General features: G+C 43.8%; 1 pseudogene; it reads right to left on the minus strand.

Moving 5' to 3' along the window:
* Positions 1-4,537: 4,537 nt before the first annotated feature.
* On the minus strand, positions 4,538-6,457 carry LOC116319381 (annotated as a pseudogene).
* Positions 6,458-7,421: the final 964 nt, after the last annotated feature.

The raw sequence follows: 7,421 nt of genomic DNA on the forward strand, positions 1-7,421 counted from the left end.
ACCAGTTTTTGGTGCAGCGTATTTTGGGATTTAAAAGCCACAGAGACCCGGTGTTTAGAAAAAATGCGTCTCAGCTGCTCCGATACTCCTGACACATATGGGATCACTACAGGTTTTCGCCTGGGCAGCGGTTGTCCTTCTCTCCTGGATCGGCTGGAGCTTTCTTTAGGTGCCTTCCCAGCTTTGACAAAAGTCCAGCTGGGATAACCACATTTACTCAGGGCCTTCTTGATGTGCTGTTCTTCTGCTTCCCTGGCCGCTGTGTCTGTGGGGATGGTGTTCGCTCTGTGTTGTAGCGTCCTGATGACACCCAGTTTGTGCTCCAGTGGATGATGAGAGTCAAACCTTAGATACTGATCCGTATGTGTAGGTTTACGGTACACGTCAGCTTTTAGATGTCCCCCATTACTGATGGAAATCTCACAGTCTAAGAAGGCTAACCTGCCACTTTTAATATCCTCCCTGGTGAATTTGATGTGTTGGTCCACCGAGTTAATGTGATCCGTGAAATGTAGTACGTCCTGAGATTTGATTTTCACCCAGGTGTCATCCACATACCTGAACCAATGGCTTGGTGGTGTTCCAGGGTAGGATAGCAACGCCCTCTTTTCCACTTCTTCCATGTACAAATTGGCCACGATGGGTGAAACTGGGGAGCCCATGGCACATCTTACAATGCTGTGATTGCAGCCATTCCCCAACTCTCTGTGAATGGTACTCATGACCATTGATCAGTGTTCTTTGATCAGTGGGTTTTGGTCAGTGATTGTTGATCAATGGTCATGGGAATTTGCATAATTATGATTAAGGAACTGACCTCACAGCCCATTGTTCCCTCACTGGGCTGGTTTCAGTCATTATGCAAATGTACTGTTTATAAGGTTTGGGGAAACCTGCAGTCAGCTGAGACTGAAGAAGTCACTTGGATGAGTGACGAAACGTTTCTCCCACAAAACGCTACGTCCAGATGAACAGATTCAACTTTTGGAGATTTACTTTCCTGGATGATTGAGAATGCATCAAGATATATCTTCTAATGATACTGCCTAAGGGAAGCATGTATAATGTAAACAGAATTGGTCCTAGCACTGAACCCTGTGGAACTCCATAATTGACCTCAGTGTGTGAAGAGGACTCTCCATTTACATGAACAAATTGGAGTCTATTAGATAGATATGATACAAACCACTGCAGTACAGTACCTGTAATACCTACAGCATGTTCTAATCACTCTAATAGGATATTATGGTCAACAGTATCAAACGCAGCACTGAGGTCTAGCAGGACAAGCACAGAGATGAGTCCACTGTCAGAGGCCATAAGAAGATCATTTGTAACCTTCACTAAAGCTGTTTCTGTGCTGTGATGAGCTCTGAAACCTGACTGAAACTCTTCAAATAAGCCATTCCTCTGCAGATGATCTGTTAGCTGTTTGACAACTACTCTTTCAAGGATTTTTGATATGAAAGGAAGGTTGGAGATTGGCCTATAATTAGCTAAGACAGCTGGGTCTAGAGATGCTTTTTAAGTAAAGGTTTAACTACAGCCACCTTGAAGGCCTGTGGTACATAGCCGATTATTAGAGATAGGTTGATCATACTTAAGATTGAAGCATTAATTAATGGCAGGACTTCTTTGAGCAGTTTTGTAGGAATGGGGTCTAAAAGACACGTTGATGGTTTGGAGGAATTAATTATTGAAGTTAACTTTGAAAGATCAATTGGAGAAAAAGAGTCTAACTTAACATCGATGGTACTGAAAGTAGCTGTAGATAATGTTACATCTGTGGGATGATTATTGGTAATTTTTTCTCTAATGATAAGAATTTTATTTGTGAAGAAGTTCATGAAGTCATTACTAGTTAACGTTAAAGGGATTGTTGGCTCAGTAGAGCTCTGACTGTTTGTCAGCCTGGCTACAGTGCTGAAGAGAAACCTGGGGTTGTTCTTATTTTCTTCAATCAGTGATGAATAGTAAGATGTTCTGGCTTTGCGGAGGGCTTTCTTATAAAGCAGCAAACTATTTCTCCAGGCTAAATGATGATCCTCTAAATTTGTGACACGCCATTTCCTCTCCAGCTTACGAGTTATCTGCTTTAGGCTACGTGTTTGAGAATTATACCACGGAGTCAGGGACTTTGGATTTGAGGCCTTAGTTTTCACAGGAGCTACAGTATCCAGAGTCGTACGTAGTGAGGAGGTAAAATTATTAACAAGATAATCGACCTCTGTTGGAGTAGCGTTCAGATAGCTGCTCTGCTCTATGTTGGTACAGGGCATTGAAGATGCAACACGTTCTCACTCCCAAAGTGTAACATTTTACGCTAGGTGACAAATCGTCAACATATTACGTTTTCGGGCACCCAACGTGTTCCTACATGACGACATCGGAAAACTGAGGACACATGAGAACCGTTTGGACTCAATCTACACATGTTTGCTCTTTCCCTTAAAATCGCTTGGGAAAACACTATTTCACGTCATTAAAGTGCTGGTTAAGGTTAGAAATAAGGTTATGGTTAGGCTTAGGGATAAGGTTAGGTTTAGGGCTGCAATACAGGGCTGGAACCCGGCGCGTACCATAAGAACGCGGAAGGTCACCTTTCGCGTTCCTCAGGAACGCCGCGGGACGTGACAAAACGTCAGGATGTTACGCCTCGGGAGTGAGAACGGGCCTCCAAGATGGTAACAGTGGGTGGATGATATTCTTAAACTTAGTTACAGCGCAAACTGCACCGATTATTCTCACAGGAAAGTATGCTTATTGAGTTTTTCATAGATTCATTTTATACTTTTATTTAAAAGCAAACTGAATCTTGTTTTTGTGCAAAAGTGCAAAGTTTCCCTGAGCTTAGTGGACAGACTCAGTAAAGTAATGTTAAAGTACACCTGTATCAGTTAAAGGATGAACAGCCATGTTCATGTCAGTACAGACGCTGGCTCTGCAGCTCTGACTGCAGTGAGATATTATCAGGTTTATGTGGTGACTGCTGCTGATCTTAACAAAATGTTTAGAAAAATATTCACCTTTGGAACAGAGTTTGTTTTTAACCCTGTCATGCATGAATTATGACAACCTCAATCAGGATTATGCCTGAAAAGATGAATAAAAATACTTAAGAAAAAAATCCTGATTGAGGTTGTCATAATTCATGCACAACCAGCAGGTGGCAGGGTATGGAGTGACACATCAGTGTCCAATGTACTGGTTTATGTGCAAGTATACCATCAACACCAATACAAGTGCACACAAATACCAGCAAACAGCCTTTGAATAGCTGTAGTGACCACTGTGCCTGAAAGGGTTAATGTGGAGGTTACAAAGCAGTCTGAATCATTGTTAATGAGTAACGTCTGCCACAGAGACTGTGCAGCCCACACCCACTGAGAGAAATTAACTGAAATGCAATGAACACTAACTTTTTTTTACAGTTTTCCTGCAGGTGAATGAGGCAGGACTGCAGACCTGCAGACCTGAGCTGTCGTCTCACGTTTGCAGCTCTAGCGACTCATTTGTCCCGGTGTTGTCCCCAGCTGCCCTCAGATTCACAGCTCAGCACCACCCAACATGAAACAGTCATGTATGTCTGCACTTAATGCTGATCACACTTTAAGCATATCTGTAGCCAATTCTAAACCAACTGAGGAAAAAAGTCCAAAGGCGGAGCCACCATGTTACCTGTACGTGTGTCGTTGCATGTTTCCTCCTCGGCATTCTGCCTGTATGCTGTTCCTTACAGCTGATCGTAGAGCAGCACAGCTTCTGTTTCACACTGACTGTTATCAGCTGCATGAAGAGGACATGATGTCTTTTATTTGACAGCATTAGTTGGAGATAAATTATTTGAATTTGAGGAGCAGGACTGCACCTCCTAACGTGTCCTCTGTCTATAGATGACATCGCCGGCCCTACAAGCTGTTCGTTTTCCTGCCCCACCCTCCCTGCTCCTTTTTCAGTTCTTTCACTTGTCATTAGGACACGGAGGTCAGCCCGGCCCCTCTGAGGCCTTCCCAAACTCCAGCTCAATTCATGTTCAAGCCATCTGACTTTCTCTACTAAAATGCTGTCAAACCAAAGATGAAAGATTTTCACCGTTTTTTGCAGCTTCCAGAATGACTTCACGACATTACTCTGACCCGTGAAGCTTCAGCGGACGCATGAAGGAGAAGGAGTTCCCAGTGGATCCCATCCCCAACCACAGCCATGGTTTCAGATATTTTAAGAATCAGACACAATCCAGGTTCACACTGTCTTTATTTGTGGTCACATAGTTAATTATTTTCATGGCAAGCACAAAGAAAACATAACGAATACATCGTTAAAGCATGACTGCCTTACACGTGCCTGATCACAGATACCTCAGCTGGTCCTGTCTGTTTGTTGTCATGTTTGCAGTCGACTGCTGTGTCAGCGCATTTCATTCTTGAACAAAATCATTTTTGCGTTATTCTACTGATGCTTTTTTGATGAGCTACAGAGTTTCCTGTGAACTTCACAGTAATTTGGTTTTTAATGAGTGCACGCCGATCCTCCAGATTTAGTTCGGCGGTGACGGCGGAGCTCTCTGCACAGTAAACCCTACATCTATTGGCGGCACAGTGGTGTTCATCTTGTGTTCACACCTGTCTCCCAGGTAACTGTCGGGGCAGTCGCACAGGTGTTGGTTGGAGTCCAGCAGCCTCTTGCACTGTCCCCCGTTCAGACACGTATCAGGATGGCAGACGGCGAGTGACCGTGAGTAATGGAAGCAGATTTTACTGAATTGAGATGGAAGCCAATCATCCCTCCAACATCTGAAGGACGTCATGGCTGCTGGGACTTCCACTAAGTCGTCCCACTCAAACCTGATGCTGTGCATCACCTTTAAAAACTGACCTACAGAAACTCCATCGACCTCGCGGTTGCAGGTTAAAATATTCTGTGGGATTTGATCGCAGTCTGTTTCTGGCATATGTGAGTAATATGGCTCTGGCTTACACAACTCCAGCTCCTTTACCACTGCTGCTGCTTTAGTGTCCTGCTCTTCTTTCAGAGTGTAGCCCACAGCCACAGTGACACTGTCCACAAGGATCTTTGTCATATTATAAAAGGCATATGTCCAGTCTGTATCTGTGTCATATACCATCACCACCCAGCTGTACCAGTTGTACTTCTGGTCCAGAACCGTCTTCACCTGAACAGCGATGGCTTGCTTGTTATTAGCACTGAGAGCTTTGGCGGTCTCTATCACGTCGTTCTTCATGAACTGCTCATAGTTGGTCAGACAGAACTGTACAGCTGAAATCTGAGCTTCAGAGACTTTCTTGAACATCTGCGTGTGTTCAGCTTCTTTGGCTGCTGTGTTTAAACCCAGGAGTTTCCAGTAGAACTGGTTGATTAGCATCCCCTTCCACAGCAGGCTGCTTAAATACAAGTTGTATTTTCCGATCTGACTCGTGTCACATTTAAACTTTCTCTTCAGCAGTTCGTTGATGTTTCCGCTCAGAGACGTGCTGGTGACTGTCAGGTAATGGTAAAGGTTGGTCATACCGGTCTCAGCTCCCGTGTTCTCATAGTAGTTGGTGAATATCTGTGCCAGTCGCTGTTTGTCCTCACCTCGCATCAGCTAGCCACTCTCTCGAAACTCGTTGAACTTCCTCCAGGCGTTGAGGATGCGGCGTTCATCTTGAGAGTAGACGCTGATGTAGCTGAACCACTCTACGTCTGTTGCCAGGTCAGAGATCTGGATGGAGAGTGAATCCATCTTCCTGTTTACTTCAGCGAAGCCTTCCTTCACTGCCTTCAGCACTGGGTCGTCCTGTGGGATGAAGACTAGGACCATGCTGATGACAGAGGAGACCACACCTCCAATGCCAGGCGCCAGGCTAGCGAAGTTTGAAAGGCTTTTGATTACACCTACCACCTTATCAGGGTTAATATTTTCCATCACGTCTTTAAACAGAGACAGAGAATCTTTGACAGCATTCAGAACTTGATCAGCTTGGTCTCTGCTGTCTTCAGGCAGGTCTCTGCGAGCTCTGTAAGGTGGTGAGAGGTCAGGTGTGACGGGGTCATGGGGCCGAGCAGAGGAGGTCGTCCAGTAGAGACAAAGCAGTGAAGCCAAGAGCATCGAGGCAGGCCTCGATGTAAATCCTGCAGCACCAAACACTTACAGGACAAACGAGACGAGAGCTGCGTGTCTTTGTTCGCTCTCAAAAAAGTCTCGTAGCTTCATCAGGAAGCTGTCAGATGCTGCCAAACCATTTCAGCTTTATGATATTATAAAAACGTTTTAGTTCACTAAAATACAAACTTGAAAAAATGAAAAATAACTGAAACAGTTACAGAGGAAATGCTCTTAGTCTAAGTATTATGTTTAAAGCCAGCAGGAGAAGAATCACAGGGAAGGGTTCAAACAGACGTTACTGACACGGGAGCCGGGCGTGCACGTCACTGCTACTTCTGCACACGTGTCCATTTCACACTGTGGAGAGGCAAAGCGTGAAGTGGACACAGTGGACGTGCGTGTCTGTTTGATGCTTTGCTGTGATATTGGCTGGTGAGGCTTTCATTCATGTGTTCATTCAGACTCTGGATGTCTGTAAGAGACTCTGAGTCACTGCTTCCAACAGTTCTGTCCTCATAGCATCACCTGTGCTGATTGCTCTAAATGTGGCGCAGGACGTACGCCCTGCATACAATAATAGTTACAACACTGCAGTTAAAAGTTTTCAAACAATAAAAACTAACCTGCAATAAGAAAATCCACTCTGGAAACTAACTCAAATGAAACTGAATTACAAATAAAAAGTCAAAGTGACAGAAAAATCAAAATGACAGCTGGCAGATCCATCCTGCTGCGTCAGCATCTTCAGTCCCTCGCTCAACGAAAAGCCTGAAAACTAAAGAAATCCATGTGCGAGCGAGCCAGCCCACATGTGTCTGCACACTTTCAGGATAAGACAAGTAAGAACACCAACAGGAACTTTAGTAAAACTACAAGACAATCATTAAATGACGTAATTACAGATAAATTAATTTGTGATTAAAGTACAGGCACTAAAAATAACGTTTGAAATAAAGGAAATTATACATGAATATATTCAAAGTTTAACTGCTTTTATCCTTTGATTTTGTATTTGTTTGCCTTTCTATTAACTCCCAACTTCATTTACTTTTGTCCATTTAGTTTCCTATTTGTTCCTGTGTTTAATGCACGTTGATCCAGTTATGAAGTCATTCAGTCGTTTGTGAATCCCTGTCAGCGTGGTTGTTCATTTATGCATGAAACAGCATCAGACTGCACACACACACACACACACACACACACACGCACACACACTTCGTTAAACTTCATCAGTTCGTGTCTTTAACGGTTTAAATCCGGATGTAAAAACCCTTTAAATGAAGTGTTTTCATTGGTTAGCGTATGTGCAATAGAG

The sequence above is a fragment of the Oreochromis aureus genome, linkage group 4 (assembly GCF_013358895.1).
Source record: "Oreochromis aureus strain Israel breed Guangdong linkage group 4, ZZ_aureus, whole genome shotgun sequence".
NCBI lineage: Eukaryota > Metazoa > Chordata > Actinopteri > Cichliformes > Cichlidae > Oreochromis > Oreochromis aureus.